This window comes from Salvelinus fontinalis, chromosome 6 (genome assembly GCF_029448725.1).
Source record: "Salvelinus fontinalis isolate EN_2023a chromosome 6, ASM2944872v1, whole genome shotgun sequence".
NCBI classification, from domain to species: Eukaryota; Metazoa; Chordata; class Actinopteri; order Salmoniformes; family Salmonidae; genus Salvelinus; species Salvelinus fontinalis.
This window is the reverse complement of record NC_074670.1, coordinates 56,426,771-56,451,047: the sequence shown is the minus strand read 5'-3', so window position 1 is coordinate 56,451,047 and position 24,277 is coordinate 56,426,771. Positions and strand designations below refer to the sequence as shown.

At 44.8% G+C, this 24,277-nt stretch overlaps 1 protein-coding gene across 2 annotated transcripts in view; it reads left to right on the top strand.

Moving 5' to 3' along the window:
• Positions 1–24,277, top strand: part of LOC129858184 (ecto-NOX disulfide-thiol exchanger 2-like) — a 419,543-nt gene that overhangs the window by 352,368 nt on the left and 42,898 nt on the right. The gene's annotated exons all lie outside the window — the stretch shown is intronic.

Here is a 24,277-nt window from a genome sequence, read left to right as displayed (position 1 = left end):
TTTGCTTGTCCATCCCCAACGCGCCTCTCCAGGGTGCTGTTCGAGAGACGCATCTCTGCAGCACTCCATCAATGTTCAGTCCAAAAAAATCATCTAACATAAATCATGTAGCAGATCTAGGATATGGTAGATAGAGCATTTTCTGTAGCCTACAGGATGGAGATAAAATATATGACAATGTATTGAGACGGACACTTTTTACATCATACAGGTATCAAATAGGCCAACCTAAATGGCGCCCAATCAAATATTAAATGTGCTGTCACGTAAAAGAAAAAATACATATGCTAAAAAAGTAAATGGACCATAGGAAATTGACAATCATGCTACTCACATCTGCTGTCCAGGAGTTTCACCCTGTGGGGTAAATTGACATGATCAGTGGTTTCAGTTTGTATCCACACATTTTTGACAAGCTGATCATAGAAAAAAATGAAATACTTCTGCATTTCCTGCTATGCAAACACATTGCAAATAGGCTCACGATAACTCCTGATGAAGTTGGGTAGCTGATATTCAGAGCTTAAATAGCCAAATTGATTAGTCACAGGAATCGGGACTAATAAAACCAATGCAATGGCCTGTTTTACAAATGGGCCTACCACATGGATGGGCATTCATAAACCTCCATTGCGGGCGACATGGTAGGCTACACCCTAGTAAGCTTGAGCCCACGTCTTTTTTCATCTTTTTTTGTTCCTGTTCGGACTTCTTTTTTTGGTGTTTTACAAACGGTAGGCTGACCACATAGATGGGCATTCATACAATTCAATTTCAGGCTACACTGTAGGCTACACCTCAGTAAGCACAGACCAACGTTGACGCCTTTTGGACATATTTGTTTTGGTGCAATTCGGACCGGCATTTATTTCCACATCCACGGACATTGGTTTTGGGTTTTTGGTCATAGACGTCTATGTTTGGTTCAGATTTGGTCCGGTCCTGTCTGGATTGCTAAACATGGACATCTATGATTTACGTAATTTCAACTTTCATTCAGAACCATAAAGGAACCTTATTTCATCGTACGGAAAATACATATATTCAATGTCTGGAAAATACCTATTTTCAACGTCCAGAAAATATGTCTTTTCACCTTTCATTCTGAACCAAAATTTAACCTAACTTCATTGTCTTTTTGATGTTTTTTCAATGTCATTTTGCTTACTGGGACTGTTATAGTTTTGCAGGGGATGGCATTTTATGATCTCACCTAGGGTGGCAGAAAGGCAAGGACCGGCCCTGATTAGAAAGGAGTCGTCATCTCATTCACTCTCTAAATTAGCAAATTAAGTACAGTCTTCTCCAGACTGTCTGAGTGTGTGTGTTTATGAGAAAGGGAGATTGCACACAATTGGTAGACACTCTTACAATCTAGTTGGTAGACATTCTAACACTCTAGTTGGTAGACACTAACACTCTAGTTGGTAAACATTCTAACACTCTAGTTGGTAGACACTAACACTCTAGTTGGTAAACATTCTAACACTCTAGTTGGTAGAAACTAACACTTTAGTTGGTAAAAACTCTAACACTCTCTAGTTGGTAGATACTAACACTCTAGTTGGTAGACACTAACACTCTAGTTGGTAAACACTCAAACACTCTCTAGTTGGTAGACACTAACACTCTAGTTGGTAGATACTAACGCTCTAGTTGGTAAACACTCCAACACTCTCTACTTGGTAGACACTAACACTCTAGCTGGTAGACACTAACACTCTAGCTGGTAGACACTAACACTCTAGTTGGTAGACACTAACACTCTAGTTGGTAGACACTAACACTCTAGTTGGTAGATACTAACACTCTAGTTGGTAGACACTAGCACTCTAGTTGGTAGACACTAACACTCTCTAGTTGGTAGACACTAACACTCTAGTTGGTAGACACTAACACTCTAGTTGGTAGACACTAACACTCTCTAGTTGGTAGACACTAACACTCTAGTTGGTAGACACTAACACTCTCTAGTTGGTAGACACTAACACTCTAGTTGGTAGACACTAACACTCTAGTTGGTAGACACTAACACTCTAGTTGGTAGACACTAACACTCTAGTTGGTAGACACTAGCACTCTAGTTGGTAGACACTAGCACTCTAGTTGGTAGACACTAACACTCTAGTTGGTAGACACTAACACTCTAGTTGGTAGACACTAACACTCTAGTTGGTAGACACTAACTCTCTAGTTGGTAGACACTAACTCTCTAGTTGGTAGACACTAACACTCTAGTTGGTAGACACTAACACTCTAGTTGGTAGACACTCCAACACTCTCTAGTTGGTAGACACTAACACTCTCTAGTTGGTAGACACTAACACTCTAGTTGGTAGACACTAACACTCTAGTTGGTAGACACTAGCACTCTAGTTGGTAAACACTCCAACACTCTCTAGTTGGTAGACACTAGCACTCTCTAGTTGGTAGACACTAACACTCTAGTTGGTAGATACTAACACTCTAGTTGGTAGACACTAACACTCTAGTTGGTAGACACTAACACTCTAGTTGGTAGACACTAACACTCTAGTTGGTAGACACTAACACTCTAGTTGGTAGACACTAACACTCTAGTTGGTAGACACTAACACTCTAGTTGGTAGATACTAACACTCTAGTTGGTAGACACTAACACTCTAGTTGGTAGACACTAACACTCTAGTTGGTAGACACTAACACTCTAGTTGGTAGACACTAACACTCTAGTTGGTAGACACTAACACTCTAGTTGGTAGACACTAACACTCTAGTTGGTAGACACTAACTCTCTAGTTGGTAGACACTAACACTCTAGTTGGTAGACACTAACACTCTAGTTGGTAGATACTAACACTCTAGTTGGTATACACTAACACTCTAGTTGGTAGACACTAACACTCTAGTTGGTAGACACTAACACTCTAGTTGGTAGACACTAACACTCTAGTTGGTAGACACTAACTCTCTAGTTGGTAGACACTAACACTCTAGTTGGTAGACACTAACACTCTAGTTGGTAGATACTAACTCTCTAGTTGGTAGACACTAACACTCTAGTTGGTAGACACTAACACTCTAGTTGGTAGACACTAACACTCTAGTTGGTAGACACTAACTCTCTAGTTGGTAGACACTAACTCTCTAGTTGGTAGACACTAACACTCTAGTTGGTAGACACTAACACTCTAGTTGGTAGACACTCCAACACTCTCTAGTTGGTAGACACTAACACTCTCTAGTTGGTAGACACTAACACTCTAGTTGGTAGACACTAACACTCTAGTTGGTAGACACTAACACTCTAGTTGGTAGACACTAGCACTCTAGTTGGTAAACACTCCAACACTCTCTAGTTGGTAGACACTAGCACTCTCTAGTTGGTAGACACTAACACTCTAGTTGGTAGATACTAACACTCTAGTTGGTAGACACTAACACTCTAGTTGGTAGACACTAACACTCTAGTTGGTAGACACTAACACTCTAGTTGGTAGACACTAACACTCTAGTTGGTAGACACTAACACTCTAGTTGGTAGACACTAACACTCTAGTTGGTAGATACTAACACTCTAGTTGGTAGACACTAACACTCTAGTTGGTAGACACTAACACTCTAGTTGGTAGATACTAACACTCTAGTTGGTAGACACTAACACTCTAGTTGGTAGACACTAACTCTCTAGTTGGTAGACACTAACACTCTAGTTGGTAGACACTAACACTCTAGTTGGTAGACACTAACACTCTAGTTGGTAGACACTAACACTCTAGTTGGTAGATACTAACACTCTAGTTGGTATACACTAACACTCTAGTTGGTAGACACTAACACTCTAGTTGGTAGACAATAACACTCTAGTTGGTAGACACTAACTCTCTAGTTGGTAGACACTAACACTCTAGTTGGTAGACACTAACACTCTAGTTGGTAGACACTAACACTCTAGTTGGTAGACACTAACACTCTAGTTGGTAGACACTAACACTCTAGTTGGTAGACACTAACACTCTAGTTGGTAGACACTAACACTCTCTAGTTGGTAGACACTAACACTCTAGTTGGTAGACACTAACACTCTAGTTGGTAGATACTAACACTCTAGTTGGTAGATACTAACACTCTAGTTGGTAGACACTAACTCTCTAGTTGGTAGACACTAACACTCTAGTTGGTAGACACTAACACTCTAGTTGGTAGATACTAACTCTCTAGTTGGTAGACACTAACACTCTAGTTGGTAGACACTAACTCTCTAGTTGGTAGACACTAGCACTCTAGTTGGTAGACACTAGCACTCTAGTTGGTAGACACTAACACTCTAGTTGGTAGACACTAACACTCTAGTTGGTAGACACTAACACTCTAGTTGGTAGACACTAACACTCTAGTTGGTAGACACTAACACTCTAGTTGGTAGACACTAACACTCTAGTTGGTAGATACTAACACTCTAGTTGGTAGACACTAACACTCTAGTTGGTAGACACTAACACTCTAGTTGGTAGACACTAACACTCTAGTTGGTAGACACTAACACTCTAGTTGGTAGACACTAACACTCTAGTTGGTAGACACTAACTCTCTAGTTGGTATACACTAACACTCTAGTTGGTAGATACTAACTCTCTAGTTGGTAGACACTAACACTCTAGTTGGTAGACACTAACTCTCTAGTTGGTAGACACTAACACTCTAGTTGGTAGACACTAACACTCTAGTTGGTAGACACTAACACTCTAGTTGGTAGACACTAACACTCTAGTTGGTAGACACTAACACTCTAGTTGGTAGACACTAACACTCTCTAGTTGGTAGACACTAACACGCTAGTTGGTAGACACTAACACTCTAGTTGGTAGATACTAACACTCTAGTTGGTAGATACTAACACTCTAGTTGGTAGACACTAACACTCTAGTTGGTAGACACTAGCACTCTAGTTGGTAGACACTAACACTCTAGTTGGTAGACACTAACACTCTAGTTGGTAGACACTAACACTCTAGTTGGTAGACACTAACACTCTAGTTGGTAGACACTAGCACTCTAGTTGGTAGACACTAACACTCTAGTTGGTAGACACTAGCACTCTCTAGTTGGTAGACACTAGCACTCTCTAGTTGGTAGACACTAACACTCTAGTTGGTAGACACTAACACTCTAGTTGGTAGACACTAACACTCTAGTTGGTAGACACTAACACTCTCTAGTTGGTAGACACTAACACTCTAGATGGTAGATACTAACACTCTAGTTGGTAGATACTAACACTCTAGTTGGTAGACACTAACACTCTAGTTGGTAGACACTAACACTCTAGTTGGTAGACACTAACACTCTAGTTGGTAGACACTAACACTCTAGTTGGTAGACACTAACACTCTAGTTGGTAGATACTAACACTCTAGTTGGTAAACACTAACACTCTAGTTGGTAGACACTAACACTCTAGTTGGTAGACACTAACACTCTAGTTGGTAGACACTAACACTCTAGTTGGTAGATACTAACACTCTAGTTGGTAGATACTAACACTCTAGTTGGTAGACACTAACTCTCTAGTTGGTAGATACTAACACTCTAGTTGGTAGACACTAACACTCTAGTTGGTAAACACTCCAACACTCTCTAGTTGGTAGACACTAACACTCTAGTTGGTAGACACTAACACTCTAGTTGGTAGACACTAACACTCTAGTTGGTAGACACTAACACTCTAGTTGGTAGACACTAGCACTCTAGTTGGTAGACACTAACACTCTAGTTGGTAGACACTAACACTCTAGTTGGTAGACACTAACACTCTAGTTGGTAGACACTAACACTCTAGTTGGTAGACACTAGCACTCTAGTTGGTAGACACTAACACTCTAGTTGGTAGACACTAACACTCTAGTTGGTAGACACTAGCACTCTCTAGTTGGTAGACACTAACACTCTAGTTGGTAGACACTAACACTCTAGTTGGTAGACACTAGCACTCTCTAGTTGGTAGACACTAACACTCTAGTTGGTAGACACTAACACTCTAGTTGGTAGACACTAACACTCTAGTTGGTAGACACTAGCACTCTAGTTGGTAGACACTAACACTCTAGTTGGTAGACACTAACACTCTAGTTGGTAGACACTAGCACTCTAGTTGGTAGACACTAACACTCTAGTTGGTAGACACTAACACTCTAGTTGGTAGACACTAACACTCTAGTTGGTAGACACTAGCACTCTAGTTGGTAGACACTAACACTCTAGTTGGTAGACACTAACACTCTAGTTGGTAGACACTAACACTCTAGTTGGTAGATACTAACACTCTAGTTGGTAGACAGTAACACTCTAGTTGGTAGACACTAACACTCTAGTTGGTAGACACTAACACTCTAGTTGGTAGACACTAACACTCTAGTTGGTAGACACTAACACTCTAGTTGGTAGACACTAACACTCTAGTTGGTAGACAATAACACTCTAGTTGGTAGACACTAACACTCTAGCTGGTAAACACTAACACTCTAGTTGGTAGATACTAACACTCTAGTTGGTAGATACTAACACTCTAGTTGGTAGACACTAACACTCTAGTTGGTAGACACTAACACTCTAGTTGGTAGACACTAACACTCTAGTTGGTAGATACTAACTCTCTAGTTGGTAGACACTAACACTCTAGTTGGTAGACACTAACTCTCTAGTTGGTAGACACTAGCACTCTAGTTGGTAGACACTAGCACTCTAGTTGGTAGACACTAACACTCTAGTTGGTAGACACTAACACTCTAGTTGGTAGACACTAACACTCTAGTTGGTAGACACTAACACTCTAGTTGGTAGACACTAACACTCTAGTTGGTAGACACTAACACTCTAGTTGGTAGACACTAACACTCTAGTTGGTAGATACTAACACTCTAGTTGGTAGACACTAACACTCTAGTTGGTAGACACTAACACTCTAGTTGGTAGACACTAACACTCTAGTTGGTAGACACTAACACTCTAGTTGGTAGACACTAACTCTCTAGTTGGTATAAACTAACACTCTAGTTGGTAGACACTAACACTCTAGTTGGTAGATACTAACTCTCTAGTTGGTAGACACTAACACTCTAGTTGGTAGACACTAACTCTCTAGTTGGTAGACACTAACACTCTAGTTGGTAGACACTAACACTCTAGTTGGTAGACACTAACACTCTAGTTGGTAGACAATAACACTCTAGTTGGTAGACACTAACACTCTAGTTGGTAGACACTAACACTCTCTAGTTGGTAGACACTAACACTCTAGTTGGTAGACACTAACACTCTAGTTGGTAGATACTAACACTCTAGTTGGTAGATACTAACACTCTAGTTGGTAGACACTAACACTCTAGTTGGTAGACACTAGCACTCTAGTTGGTAGACACTAACACTCTAGTTGGTAGACACTAACACTCTAGTTGGTAGACACTAACACTCTAGTTGGTAGACACTAACACTCTAGTTGGTAGACACTAGCACTCTAGTTGGTAGACACTAACACTCTAGTTGGTAGACACTAACACTCTAGTTGGTAGACACTAGCACTCTCTAGTTGGTAGACACTAACACTCTAGTTGGTAGACACTAACACTCTAGTTGGTAGACACTAACACTCTAGTTGGTAGACACTAACACTCTCTAGTTGGTAGACACTAACACTCTAGATGGTAGATACTAACACTCTAGTTGGTAGATACTAACACTCTAGTTGGTAGATACTAACACTCTAGTTGGTAGACACTAACACTCTAGTTGGTAGACACTAACACTCTAGTTGGTAGACACTAACACTCTAGTTGGTAGACACTAACACTCTAGTTGGTAGACACTAACACTCTAGTTGGTAGATACTAACACTCTAGTTGGTAAACACTAACACTCTAGTTGGTAGACACTAACACTCTAGTTGGTAGACACTAACACTCTAGTTGGTAGACACTAACACTCTAGTTGGTAGATACTAACACTCTAGTTGGTAGATACTAACACTCTAGTTGGTAGACACTAACTCTCTAGTTGGTAGATACTAACACTCTAGTTGGTAGACACTAACACTCTAGTTGGTAAACACTCCAACACTCTCTAGTTGGTAGACACTAACACTCTAGTTGGTAGACACTAACACTCTAGTTGGTAGACACTAACACTCTAGTTGGTAGACACTAACACTCTAGTTGGTAGACACTAGCACTCTAGTTGGTAGACACTAACACTCTAGTTGGTAGACACTAACACTCTAGTTGGTAGACACTAACACTCTAGTTGGTAGACACTAACACTCTAGTTGGTAGACACTAGCACTCTAGTTGGTAGACACTAACACTCTAGTTGGTAGACACTAACACTCTAGTTGGTAGACACTAGCACTCTCTAGTTGGTAGACACTAACACTCTAGTTGGTAGACACTAACACTCTAGTTGGTAGACACTAGCACTCTCTAGTTGGTAGACACTAACACTCTAGTTGGTAGACACTAACACTCTAGTTGGTAGACACTAACACTCTAGTTGGTAGACACTAGCACTCTAGTTGGTAGACACTAACACTCTAGTTGGTAGACACTAACACTCTAGTTGGTAGACACTAGCACTCTAGTTGGTAGACACTAACACTCTAGTTGGTAGACACTAACACTCTAGTTGGTAGACACTAACACTCTAGTTGGTAGACACTAGCACTCTAGTTGGTAGACACTAACACTCTAGTTGGTAGACACTAACACTCTAGTTGGTAGACACTAACACTCTAGTTGGTAGACACTAACACTCTAGTTGGTAGATACTAACACTCTAGTTGGTAGACAGTAACACTCTAGTTGGTAGACACTAACACTCTAGTTGGTAGACACTAACACTCTAGTTGGTAGACACTAACACTCTAGTTGGTAAACACTAACACTCTAGTTGGTAGACACTAACACTCTAGTTGGTATACAATAACACTCTAGTTGGTAGACACTAACACTCTAGCTGGTAAAGACTAACACTCTAGTTGGTAGATACTAACACTCTAGTTGGTAGACACTAACACTCGAGTTGGTAAACACTAACACTCTAGTTGGTAGACACTAACACTCTAGTTGGTAAACACTAACACTCTAGTTGGTAGATACTAACACTCTAGTTGGTAGACACTAACACTCTAGTTGGTAAACACTAACACTCTAGTTGGTAGATACTAACACTCTAGTTGGTGGACACTAACACTCTAGTTGGTAAACACTAACACTCTAGTTGGTAGACACTAACACTCTACTTGGTAAACACTAACACTCTAGTTGGTAGATACTAACACTCTAGTTGGTAGACATTAACACTCTAGTTGGTAAACACTAACACTCTAGTTGGTAGACACTAACACTCTAGTTGGTAGACACTCCAACACTCTCTAGTTGGTAGATACTAACACTCTAGTTGGTAGATACTAACACTCTAGTTGGTAAACACTAGCACTCTAGTTGGTAGACACTAACACTCTAGTTGGTAAACACTCCAACACTCTCTAGTTGGTAGATACTAACACTCTAGTTGGTAAACACTCCAACACTCTCTAGTTGGTAGATACTAACACTCTAGTTGGTAGATACTAACACTCTAGTTGGTAAACACTAGCACTCTAGTCGGTAGACACTAACACTCTAGTTGGCAAACACTCCAACACTCTCTAGTTGGTAGATACTAACACTCTAGTTGGTAAACACTAACACTCTAGTTGGTAGACACTAACACTCTAGTTGGTAGACACTAACACTCTAGTTGGTAAACACTAACTCTCTAGTTGGTAGACACTAACACTCTAGTTGGTAGATACTAACACTCTAGTTGGTAGACACTAACACTCTAGTTGGTAGATACAAACACTCTAGTTGGTAGACACTAGCACTCTAGTTGGTAGATACTAACACTCTAGTTGGTAAACACTAACACTCTAGTTGGTAGACACTAACACTCTAGTTGGTAGATACTAACACTCTAGTTGGTAGACACTAACACTCTAGTTGGTAAACACTAACACTCTAGTTGGTAGACACTAACACTCCAGTTGGTAGACACTAACACTCTAGTTGGTAGACACTAACACTCTAGTTGGTAGATACTAACACTCTAGTTGGTAGACACTAGCACTCTAGTTGGTAGACACTAACACTCTAGTTGGTAGACACTAACACTCTAGTTGGTAGACACTAACACTCTAGTTGGTAGACACTAACACTCTAGTTGGTAGACACTAACACTCTAGTTGGTAGACACTAACACTCTAGTTGGTAGACACTAACACTCTAGTTGGTAGACACTAACACTCTAGTTGGTAGACACTAACACTCTCTAGTTGGTAGACACTAACACTCTAGTTGGTAGACACTAACACTCTCTAGTTGGTAGACACTAACACTCTAGTTGGTAGACACTAACACTCTAGTTGGTAGACACTAACACTCTAGTTGGTAGACACTAACACTCTAGTTGGTAGACACTAGCACTCTAGTTGGTAGACACTAACACTCGAGTTGGTAGATACTAACACTCTAGTTGGTAGACACTAACACTCTAGTTGGTAGACACTAACACTCTCTAGTTGGTAGACACTAACACTCTAGTTGGTAGACACTAACACTCTAGTTGGTAGATACTAACACTCTAGTTGGTAGACACTAACACTCTAGTTGGTAGACACTAACACTCTAGTTGGTAGATACTAACACTCTAGTTGGTAGACACTAACACTCTAGTTGGTAGACACTAACACTCTAGTTGGTAGACACTAACACTCTAGTTGGTAGATACTAACACTCTAGTTGGTAGACACTAACACTCTAGTTGGTAGACACTAACACTCTAGTTGGTAGACACTAACACTCTAGTTGGTAGACACTAACACTCTAGTTGGTAGACACTAACACTCTCTAGTTGGTAGACACTAACACTCTCTAGTTGGTAGACACTAACACTCTAGTTGGTAGACACTAACACTCTAGTTGGTAGACACTAACACTCTAGTTGGTAGACACTAACACTCTAGTTGGTAGACACTAACACTCTCTAGTTGGTAGACACTAACACTCTAGTTGGTAGACACTAACACTCTAGTTGGTAGACACTAACACTCTAGTTGGTAGACACTAACACTCTAGTTGGTAGACACTAGCACTCTAGTTGTTAGACACTAGCACTCTCTAGTTGGTAGACACTAGCACTCTAGTTGGTAGACACTAACACTCTAGTTGGTAGACACTAACACTCTAGTTGGTAGACACTAACACTCTAGTTGGTAGACACTAACACTCTAGTTGGTAGACACTAACACTCTAGTTGGTAGACACTAACACTCTCTAGTTGGTAGACACTAACACTCTAGATGGTAGATACTAACACTCTAGTTGGTAGATACTAACACTCTAGTTGGTAGATACTAACACTCTAGTTGGTAGACACTAACACTCTAGTTGGTAGACACTAACACTCTAGTTGGTAGACACTAACACTCTAGTTGGTAGACACTAACACTCTAGTTGGTAGACACTAACACTCTAGTTGGTAGATACTAACACTCTAGTTGGTAAACACTAACACTCTAGTTGGTAGACACTAACACTCTAGTTGGTAGACACTAACACTCTAGTTGGTAGACACTAACACTCTAGTTGGTAGATACTAACACTCTAGTTGGTAGATACTAACACTCTAGTTGGTAGACACTAACTCTCTAGTTGGTAGATACTAACACTCTAGTTGGTAGACACTAACACTCTAGTTGGTAAACACTCCAACACTCTCTAGTTGGTAGACACTAACACTCTAGTTGGTAGACACTAACACTCTAGTTGGTAGACACTAACACTCTAGTTGGTAGACACTAACACTCTAGTTGGTAGACACTAGCACTCTAGTTGGTAGACACTAACACTCTAGTTGGTAGACACTAACACTCTAGTTGGTAGACACTAACACTCTAGTTGGTAGACACTAACACTCTAGTTGGTAGACACTAGCACTCTAGTTGGTAGACACTAACACTCTAGTTGGTAGACACTAACACTCTAGTTGGTAGACACTAGCACTCTCTAGTTGGTAGACACTAACACTCTAGTTGGTAGACACTAACACTCTAGTTGGTAGACACTAGCACTCTCTAGTTGGTAGACACTAACACTCTAGTTGGTAGACACTAACACTCTAGTTGGTAGACACTAACACTCTAGTTGGTAGACACTAGCACTCTAGTTGGTAGACACTAACACTCTAGTTGGTAGACACTAACACTCTAGTTGGTAGACACTAGCACTCTAGTTGGTAGACACTAACACTCTAGTTGGTAGACACTAACACTCTAGTTGGTAGACACTAACACTCTAGTTGGTAGACACTAGCACTCTAGTTGGTAGACACTAACACTCTAGTTGGTAGACACTAACACTCTAGTTGGTAGACACTAACACTCTAGTTGGTAGACACTAACACTCTAGTTGGTAGATACTAACACTCTAGTTGGTAGACAGTAACACTCTAGTTGGTAGACACTAACACTCTAGTTGGTAGACACTAACACTCTAGTTGGTAGACACTAACACTCTAGTTGGTAAACACTAACACTCTAGTTGGTAGACACTAACACTCTAGTTGGTATACAATAACACTCTAGTTGGTAGACACTAACACTCTAGCTGGTAAAGACTAACACTCTAGTTGGTAGATACTAACACTCTAGTTGGTAGACACTAACACTCGAGTTGGTAAACACTAACACTCTAGTTGGTAGACACTAACACTCTAGTTGGTAAACACTAACACTCTAGTTGGTAGATACTAACACTCTAGTTGGTAGACACTAACACTCTAGTTGGTAAACACTAACACTCTAGTTGGTAGATACTAACACTCTAGTTGGTGGACACTAACACTCTAGTTGGTAAACACTAACACTCTAGTTGGTAGACACTAACACTCTACTTGGTAAACACTAACACTCTAGTTGGTAGATACTAACACTCTAGTTGGTAGACATTAACACTCTAGTTGGTAAACACTAACACTCTAGTTGGTAGACACTAACACTCTAGTTGGTAGACACTCCAACACTCTCTAGTTGGTAGATACTAACACTCTAGTTGGTAGATACTAACACTCTAGTTGGTAAACACTAGCACTCTAGTTGGTAGACACTAACACTCTAGTTGGTAAACACTCCAACACTCTCTAGTTGGTAGATACTAACACTCTAGTTGGTAAACACTCCAACACTCTCTAGTTGGTAGATACTAACACTCTAGTTGGTAGATACTAACACTCTAGTTGGTAAACACTAGCACTCTAGTCGGTAGACACTAACACTCTAGTTGGCAAACACTCCAACACTCTCTAGTTGGTAGATACTAACACTCTAGTTGGTAAACACTAACACTCTAGTTGGTAGACACTAACACTCTAGTTGGTAGACACTAACACTCTAGTTGGTAAACACTAACTCTCTAGTTGGTAGACACTAACACTCTAGTTGGTAGATACTAACACTCTAGTTGGTAGACACTAACACTCTAGTTGGTAGATACAAACACTCTAGTTGGTAGACACTAGCACTCTAGTTGGTAGATACTAACACTCTAGTTGGTAAACACTAACACTCTAGTTGGTAGACACTAACACTCTAGTTGGTAGATACTAACACTCTAGTTGGTAGACACTAACACTCTAGTTGGTAAACACTAACACTCTAGTTGGTAGACACTAACACTCTAGTTGGTAGACACTAACACTCTAGTTGGTAGACACTAACACTCTAGTTGGTAGATACTAACACTCTAGTTGGTAGACACTAGCACTCTAGTTGGTAGACACTAACACTCTAGTTGGTAGACACTAACACTCTAGTTGGTAGACACTAACACTCTAGTTGGTAGACACTAACACTCTAGTTGGTAGACACTAACACTCTAGTTGGTAGACACTAACACTCTAGTTGGTAGACACTAACACTCTAGTTGGTAGACACTAACACTCTAGTTGGTAGACACTAACACTCTCTAGTTGGTAGACACTAACACTCTAGTTGGTAGACACTAACACTCTCTAGTTGGTAGACACTAACACTCTAGTTGGTAGACACTAACACTCTAGTTGGTAGACACTAACACTCTAGTTGGTAGACACTAACACTCTAGTTGGTAGACACTAGCACTCTAGTTGGTAGACACTAACACTCGAGTTGGTAGATACTAACACTCTAGTTGGTAGACACTAACACTCTAGTTGGTAGACACTAACACTCTCTAGTTGGTAGACACTAACACTCTAGTTGGTAGACACTAACACTCTAGTTGGTAGATACTAACACTCTAGTTGGTAGACACTAACACTCTAGTTGGTAGACACTAACACTCTAGTTGGTAGATACTAACACTCTAGTTGGTAGACACTAACACTCTAGTTGGTAGACACTAACACTCTAGTTGGTAGACACTAACACTCTAGTTGGTAGATACTAACACTCTAGTTGGTAGACACTAACACTCTAGTTGGTAGACACTAACACTCTAGTTGGTAGACACTAACACTCTAGTTGGTAGACACTAACACTCTAGTTGGTAGACACTAACACTCTCTAGTTGGTAGACACTAACACTCTCTAGTTGGTAGACACTAACACTCTAGTTGGTAGACACTAACACTCTAGTTGGTAGACACTAACACTCTAGTTGGTAGACACTAACACTCTAGTTGGTAGACACTAACACTCTCTAGTTGGTAGACACTAACACTCTAGTTGGTAGACACTAACACTCTAGTTGGTAGACACTAACACTCTAGTTGGTAGACACTAACACTCTAGTTGGTAGACACTAGCACTCTAGTTGTTAGACACTAGCACTCTCTAGTTGGTAGACACTAGCACTCTAGTTGGTAGACACTAACACTCTAGTTGGTAGACACTAACACTCTAGTTGGTAGACACTAACACTCTAGTTGGTAGACACTAACACTCTAGTTGGTAGACACTAACACTCTAGTTGGTAGACACTAACACTCTAGTTGGTAGACACTAACACTCTAGTTGGTAGACACTAACACTCTAGTTGGTAGACACTAACACTCTAGTTGGTAGACACTAACACTCTAGTTGGTAGACACTAACACTCTAGTTGGTAGACACTAACACTCTAGTTGGTAGACACTAACACTCTAGTTGGTAGACACTAACACTCTAGTTGGTAGATACTAACACTCTAGTTGGTAAACACTAACACTCTAGTTGGTAGACACTAACACTCTAGTTGGTAAACACTCCAACACTCTCTAGTTGGTAGACACTAACACTCTAGTTGGTAGACACTAACACTCTAGTTGGTAGACACTAACACTCTAGTTGGTAGACACTAACACTCTAGTTGGTAGACACTAACACTCTAGTTGGTAAACACTCCAACACTCTCTAGTTGGTAGACATTCTAACAGTCTAGTTGGTAGACCCTCTAAAACTATAGTTGGTAGACACTAACACTCATTCCACAGAGAGCCGAGTGTCTGCGGGTTTCTGTTTTTTCCTTTCAATTAAGACCTAGACAACCAGGTGAGGGGAGTTCCTTACTAATTAGTGACCTTCATTCATCAATCAAGTACAAGGGAGGAGAAAAAACCAACTGAGACACCTCCGTGGAATGAGTTTGACACTTGTGCTATAGAGACGCTATGAAATGATAGTAATTTCACTCCAGCATCTCAGAAATACACATGAATGTGACTGACACTGCAGGCAGCTGACACTGTGAATGGACTGGTGTGTTGGAGATTATTTTCTGGCCTGCCTCTATAAATTGGGATGCTCATAGTCACAGCTGTAACAAAGTGTGTGTGTGTGTGTGTGTGTGTGTGTGTGTGTGTGTGTGTGTGTGTGTGTGTGTGTGTGTGTGTGTGTGTGTGTGTGTGTGTGTGTCAGCTCCTTCAGCTAATTCAGTGCTGTTCTGGGCACCAGTGAATTGTGTGTCAGCTCCTTCAGCTAATTCAGTGCTGTTCTGGGCACCAGTGAATTACCATTAAGGTCGTCTTTACGCAGAACATCCTGTTTATGTCTGCTGAGCCAACAGAGCTACTGATGTAAAACAGATTGAAACAGACCATAATATTCACCTGGACATTCAGATGACCCTCTGCTTCTCTCTTAAGCAGTTAATGAGAGAAGGGAATGGAAGCCAAGAGAGCGGGGCTAACTGCTACAATCAGGTCTCCTTTTCAAGTGTGTCGTTTACTTTCTGCTTTTGAATTGTTGTGGTCTCTGCCGGTTAAGACCGCCTCCCGAATTTCTATGCAGATATATGCAAATGTAATCATCAGCCAAGCAGGTTTTGATTTCCACCTTTTCATGTGTGACCTTGCTTATTAGAAAACACTAACGATCGTTGTCAGGAGGCTGTCACAATGTTGGAAAGGAATGCTGTGGAGAAGGGCACAGGATGTGGCAGGGAGACAGGTGTTGATGTGACACCCCATCATATTTACAGTCTCAGTCACACCTGCTATGGCTTCCTGTAATGCAGGAGCACAGGGGGAGGGCTTGTTTACACCTCCTCCAATCCTGTTTAAGAAGCCTAGTCTCTGTGCTCTCAGCCATAGACAGGTGGTCTGTTTAACCTATCGGCAGGCTTGAAGAGGAACACCTGTATTCTGGGGTGGTGCTTCTACATTAATACAGTGCAGAGTGGGAATGGGTTGGTGCTTCTACATTAATACAGTGCAGAGTGGGAATGGGTTGGTGCTTCTATACTAATACAGTGCAGAGTGGGAATGGGTTGGTGCTTCTACATTAATACAGTGCAGAGTGGGAATGGGTTGGTACTTCTACACTAATACAGTTTAGAGTGGGAATGGGTTGGTGCTTCTATACTAATACAGTTCAGAGTGAGAATGGGTTGGTGCTTCTACACTAATACAGTGCAGAGTGGGAATGGGTTGGTGCTTCTACATTAATACAGTGCAGAGTGGGAATGGGTTGGTGCTTCTATACTAATACAGTGCAGAGTAGCAATGGGTTGGTGCCTCTTCACTAATACAGTGCATAGTAGGAATGGGTTGGTTCTTCTCTATTGATACAGTGCAGAGTGGGAATGAGTTGGTTCTTCTACAATAATACAGTGCATAGTAGGAATGGGTTGGTGCTTCTAAATTAATACAGTGTAGAGTGGGAATGGGTTGGTCCATCTCCATTAAGGCAGTGCAGAGTGGGAATGGGTTGGTGCTTACACACTAATACAGTGCAGATTGGGAATGGGTTGGTTCTTCTACAATAATACAGTGCATAGTAGGAATGGGTTGGTGCTTCTGTCACGATCGTGTGGCGGATTAACGGACCAAAATGCAGCAGTTGGAAAATAAGCCATCTTCTTTTATTAAACAACACGAAGATGAACACGACACAAAACACTTTAACAAAACAACAAAACGACCGTGAAGCTACAAACGTTGTGCACATACATAAAGGCTACAAACGTTCTACATAGACAATTACCCACAACCAATGAGAGCCTATGGCTACCCTAAATAAGGCTCCCAATCAGAGACAACCGAAATCAGCTGTCTCTAATTGGGAACTCATTCAGGTAACCATAGACTCTCCTAGACAACTAAACATACATAGACAATACTAGAAACCTGTACTCCACACAAACCCATATACTATACACAACCCCTTTACCATAAACAACACCCAAAACCAACAAAACAAAAACATTCCCCATGTCACACCCTGACCTAACTAAAATAATAAAGAAAACCAATAATACTAAGGCCAGGGCGTGACATAACCCCCCCCTTGAGGCGCGAACTCCGGGCGCACCATACACAGTCTAGGGGAGGGTCTGGGTGGGCTTCCATCCACGGTGGCGGCTCCGGCTCTGGTCGCGGTCCCCACGTCACCACAGTACCTAAACACCTCCTAGGCTTCCTCCAAACGACCCCCCTCCACCTTAACCCCATTGCATTCAGGGGCAGTTCCGGACTAAGGGGCAGTACCAGGGTAAGAGGCAGTACCAGGGTCAGGGGCAGTACTAGGGTCAGGGACAGTACCAGGGTCAGGGGCAGTACCAGGGTAAGGGGCAGCACCAGGGTAAGGGGCAGCACCAGGGTAAGGGGCAGCTCCGGACTGAGGAATGGCAGCTCCGGACTGAGGGACTGCAGCTCCGGACTGAGGGACTGCAGCTCCGGACTGAGGGATGGCCCATGGCTGGCTGACGGATCTGGCTGCTCATGGCTAGCTGACGGATCTGGCTGCTCATGGCTAGCTGACGGATCTGGCTGCTCATGGCTAGCTGACGGATCTGGCTGCTCATGGCTAGCTGATGGATCTGGCTGCTCATGGCTAGCTGACGGATCTGGCTGCTCATGGCTAGCTGACGGATCTGGCTGCTCATGGCTGGCTGACGGATCTGGCTGCTCATGGCTAGCTGACGGATCTGGCTGCTCATGGCTGGCTGACGGATCTGGCTGCTCATGGCTGGCTGACGGATCTGGCTGCTCATGGCTGGCTGACTGATCTGGCTGCTCCTGTCTGGTTGGCGGCTCTGGCAGATCCTGTCTGGTTGGCGGCTCTGGCAGATCCTGTCTGGTTGGCGGCTCTGGCAGATCCTGTCTGACGGACGGCTCTAGCGGCTCCTGTCTGGCTGGCGGCTCTAGCGGCTCCTGTCTGGCGGACGGCTCAGTGGGCTCATGGCAGACGGGCGGCTTTGCAGGCTCATGGCAGACGGGCGGCTTTGCAGGCTCATTGCAGACGGATGGCTCAGATGGCGCTGGGGAGACGGATGGCTCAGATGGCGCTGGGGAGACGGATGGCTCAGATGGCGCTGGGGAGACGAGCAGTTCAGTCATCGCTGTGCAGACGGCAGACTCCTGCCGGCTGAGGCGCACCGTAGGCCCGGTGCGTGGTGCCGGGACTGGTGGCACCGGGCTGGGGACACGCATCTCAGGGCTAGTGCGGGGAGCAGGAACAGGGCATACTGGACCCTGGGGACGCACATTAGGCCTAGTGCGTGGGGCCGGAACTGGTGGTACCGGACTGGGGACACGCATCTCAGGGCTAATGCGGGGAGCAGCAACAGGATGCACAGGACTCTGGAGACGCACAAAAGGCTTAGTGCGTGGTGCCGGAATTGGTGATACCGGGCTGGAGACACGCACCATAGGATGAGTGCGTGGAGGAGGAACAGGGCTCTGGAGTCACACTGGAAGCCTGTTACGTGGTGTAGGCACTGGTGGCACTGAACTGGGGCGGGGAGGTGGCGCCGGAAATACCGGACCGTGCAGGCGTATTGGCTCCCTTGAGCATTGAGCCTGACCAACCTTACCTGGTTGAATGCTCCCCGTTGCCCGACCAGTGCGGGGAGGTGGAATAACCCGCACCGGGCTATGTAGGCGAACCGGGGACACCATGCGTAAGGCTGGTGCCATGTAAACCGGCCCGAGGAGACGCACTGGTGGCCAGATATGTAGGGCCGGCTTCATGACATCCGGCTCAATACTCAATCTAGCCCTGCCAGTGTGGGGAGGTGGAATAACCCGCACCGGGCTATGCACACGTACAGGAGACACCGTGCGCTCTACTGCGTAACACGGTGTCTGCCCGTACTCTCGCTCTCCACGGTAATTACAGGGAGTAGGCGCAGGTTTCCTACCTGACTTCGCCACTCTCCCTTTAAGCCCCCCCCAAAGAAATTTTTTGGGTTTTCCCACAGGCTTCCTACCGCTTCGTCGTGCTGCCTCCATTCGCCGGTATCCCTCCTCGCACTGCGCCAGAGAATCCCAGGCGGGCTCCGGCACTCTCCCTGGGTTGATCGCCCACCTGTCGATCTCCTCCCACGTAGTGTAACCCAGATCCTTTGTAGGTTCCTTTTCCTGCCTCCGAGCTAGCTCCTCATATCGCCGCCTCTCTGCTTTCGCTGCCTCCAGCTCAGCTTTGGGGCGGTTATATTCTCCTGGTACCTCCCGGTCTAAAATTTCCTCCCATGTCCATGAATCCTTGTATTTCTCCTGTTGCCGCTGGTCATGCCGCTTGGTCCTAAGGTGGGTAATTCTGTCACGATCGTGTGGCGGATTAACGGACCAAAATGCAGCAGTTGGAAAATAAGCCATCTTCTTTTATTAAACAACACGAAGATGAACACGACACAAAACACTTTAACAAAACAACAAAACGACCGTGAAGCTACAAACGTTGTGCACATACATAAAGGCTACAAACGTTCTACATAGACAATTACCCACAACCAATGAGAGCCTATGGCTACCCTAAATAAGGCTCCCAATCAGAGACAACCGAAATCAGCTGTCTCTAATTGGGAACTCATTCAGGTAACCATAGACTCTCCTAGACAACTAAACATACATAGACAATACTAGAAACCTGTACTCCACACAAACCCATATACTATACACAACCCCTTTACCATAAACAACACCCAAAACCAACAAAACAAAAACATTCCCCATGTCACACCCTGACCTAACTAAAATAATAAAGAAAACCAATAATACTAAGGCCAGGGCGTGACATAACCCCCCCCTTGAGGCGCGAACTCCGGGCGCACCATACACAGTCTAGGGGAGGGTCTGGGTGGGCTTCCATCCACGGTGGCGGCTCCGGCTCTGGTCGCGGTCCCCACGTCACCACAGTACCTAAACACCTCCTAGGCTTCCTCCAAACGACCCCCCTCCACCTTAACCCCATTGCATTCAGGGGCAGTTCCGGACTAAGGGGCAGTACCAGGGTAAGAGGCAGTACCAGGGTCAGGGGCAGTACTAGGGTCAGGGACAGTACCAGGGTCAGGGGCAGTACCAGGGTAAGGGGCAGCACCAGGGTAAGGGGCAGCACCAGGGTAAGGGGCAGCTCCGGACTGAGGAATGGCAGCTCCGGACTGAGGGACTGCAGCTCCGGACTGAGGGACTGCAGCTCCGGACTGAGGGATGGCCCATGGCTGGCTGACGGATCTGGCTGCTCATGGCTAGCTGACGGATCTGGCTGCTCATGGCTAGCTGACGGATCTGGCTGCTCATGGCTAGCTGACGGATCTGGCTGCTCATGGCTAGCTGACGGATCTGGCTGCTCATGGCTAGCTGACGGATCTGGCTGCTCATGGCTAGCTGACGGATCTGGCTGCTCATGGCTGGCTGACGGATCTGGCTGCTCATGGCTAGCTGACGGATCTGGCTGCTCATGGCTGGCTGACGGATCTGGCTGCTCATGGCTGGCTGACGGATCTGGCTGCTCATGGCTGGCTGACTGATCTGGCTGCTCCTGTCTGGTTGGCGGCTCTGGCAGATCCTGTCTGGTTGGCGGCTCTGGCAGATCCTGTCTGGTTGGCGGCTCTGGCAGATCCTGTCTGACGGACGGCTCTAGCGGCTCCTGTCTGGCTGGCGGCTCTAGCGGCTCCTGTCTGGCGGACGGCTCAGTGGGCTCATGGCAGACGGGCGGCTTTGCAGGCTCATGGCAGACGGGCGGCTTTGCAGGCTCATTGCAGACGGATGGCTCAGATGGCGCTGGGGAGACGGATGGCTCAGATGGCGCTGGGGAGACGGATGGCTCAGATGGCGCTGGGGAGACGAGCAGTTCAGTCATCGCTGTGCAGACGGCAGACTCCTGCCGGCTGAGGCGCACCGTAGGCCCGGTGCGTGGTGCCGGGACTGGTGGCACCGGGCTGGGGACACGCATCTCAGGGCTAGTGCGGGGAGCAGGAACAGGGCATACTGGACCCTGGGGACGCACATTAGGCCTAGTGCGTGGGGCCGGAACTGGTGGTACCGGACTGGGGACACGCATCTCAGGGCTAATGCGGGGAGCAGCAACAGGATGCACAGGACTCTGGAGACGCACAAAAGGCTTAGTGCGTGGTGCCGGAATTGGTGATACCGGGCTGGAGACACGCACCATAGGACGAGTGCGTGGAGGAGGAACAGGGCTCTGGAGACACACTGGAAGCCTGTTACGTGGTGTAGGCACTGGTGGCACTGAACTGGGGCGGGGAGGTGGCGCCGGAAATACCGGACCGTGCAGGCGTATTGGCTCCCTTGAGCATTGAGCCTGACCAACCTTACCTGGTTGAATGCTCCCCGTTGCCCGACCAGTGCGGGGAGGTGGAATAACCCGCACCGGGCTATGTAGGCGAACCGGGGACACCATGCGTAAGGCTGGTGCCATGTAAACCGGCCCGAGGAGACGCACTGGTGGCCAGATATGTAGGGCCGGCTTCATGACATCCGGCTCAATACTCAATCTAGCCCTGCCAGTGTGGGGAGGTGGAATAACCCGCACCGGGCTATGCACACGTACAGGAGACACCGTGCGCTCTACTGCGTAACACGGTGTCTGCCCGTACTCTCGCTCTCCACGGTAATTACAGGGAGTAGGCGCAGGTTTCCTACCTGACTTCGCCACTCTCCCTTTAAGCCCCCCCCAAAGAAATTTTTTGGGTTTTCCCACAGGCTTCCTACCGCTTCGTCGTGCTGCCTCCATTCGCCGGTATCCCTCCTCGCACTGCGCCAGAGAATCCCAGGCGGGCTCCGGCACTCTCCCTGGGTTGATCGCCCACCTGTCGATCTCCTCCCACGTAGTGTAACCCAGATCCTTTGTAGGTTCCTTTTCCTGCCTCCGAGCTAGCTCCTCATATCGCCGCCTCTCTGCTTTCGCTGCCTCCAGCTCAGCTTTGGGGCGGTTATATTCTCCTGGTACCTCCCGGTCTAAAATTTCCTCCCATGTCCATGAATCCTTGTATTTCTCCTGTTGCCGCTGGTCATGCCGCTTGGTCCTAAGGTGGGTAATTCTGTCACGATCGTGTGGCGGATTAACGGACCAAAATGCAGCAGTTGGAAAATAAGCCATCTTCTTTTATTAAACAACACGAAGATGAACACGACACAAAACACTTTAACAAAACAACAAAACGACCGTGAAGCTACAAACGTTGTGCACATACATAAAGGCTACAAACGTTCTACATAGACAATTACCCACAACCAATGAGAGCCTATGGCTACCCTAAATAAGGCTCCCAATCAGAGACAACCGAAATCAGCTGTCTCTAATTGGGAACTCATTCAGGTAACCATAGACTCTCCTAGACAACTAAACATACATAGACAATACTAGAAACCTGTACTCCACACAAACCCATATACTATACACAACCCCTTTACCATAAACAACACCCAAAACCAACAAAACAAAAACATTCCCCATGTCACACCCTGACCTAACTAAAATAATAAAGAAAACCAATAATACTAAGGCCAGGGTGTGACAGCTTCTAAATTAATACAGTGCAGAGCGGGAATGGGTTAGTTCTTCTCCGTTGATGTAGAGCAAAGTGGGAATTTTTGGTGCTTCTCCATTGATACAGTGCAGAGTGGGACTGGGTTAGTACTACTACACTCATACACTGCAGAGTCAGAATGGGTTAGTGCTTCTACACTAATACAGTGCATAGTGGGAATGGGTTGGTCCTTCTACACTAATACAGTGCAGAGTGGGAATGGGTTAGTGCTTCTACACTAATACAGTGCATAGTGGGAATGAGTTGGTCCTTCTACACTAATACAGTGCAGAGTGGGAATGGGTTAGTGCTTCTACACTAATACAGTGCATAGTGGGAATGGGTTGGTCCTTCTACACTAATACAGTGCAGAGTGGGAATGGGTTTGTGCTTCTATACTAAAACAGTGCAGAGTGGGAATGGGTTGGTGCTTCTATACTAAAACAGTGCAGAGTGGGAATGGGTTGGTGCTTCTACACTAATACAGAACAGAGTGGGAATGGGTTGATGCTTCTATACTAATACAGTGCAGAGTGGGAATGGGTTGGTGCTTCTATACTAAAACAGTGCAGAGTGGGAATGGGTTGGTCCTTCTATACAAATACAGTGCAGAGTGGGAATGGGTTGGTACTTCCACATTAATACAGTGCAGAGTGGGAATGGGTTGGTGCTTCTACACTAATACAGTGCATAGTGGGAATGGGTTGGTTCTTCTACACTAATACAGTGCAGAGTGGGAATGGGTTGGTGCTTCTATACTAATACAGTTCAGAATGGGAAAGGTTTGGTTATTCTATACTAATACAGTTCAGAGTGGGAATGGGTTTGTGCCTCTACACTAATACAGTGCAGAGTGGAATGGGTTGCTTTTCTCCACTAATACAGTGCAGAGTGGGAATGCGTTGGTGCTTCTATACTAATACAGTATAGAGTGGAATGGGTTGGTGCTTCTCTACTAATACAGTGCAGAGTGGGAATGGGTT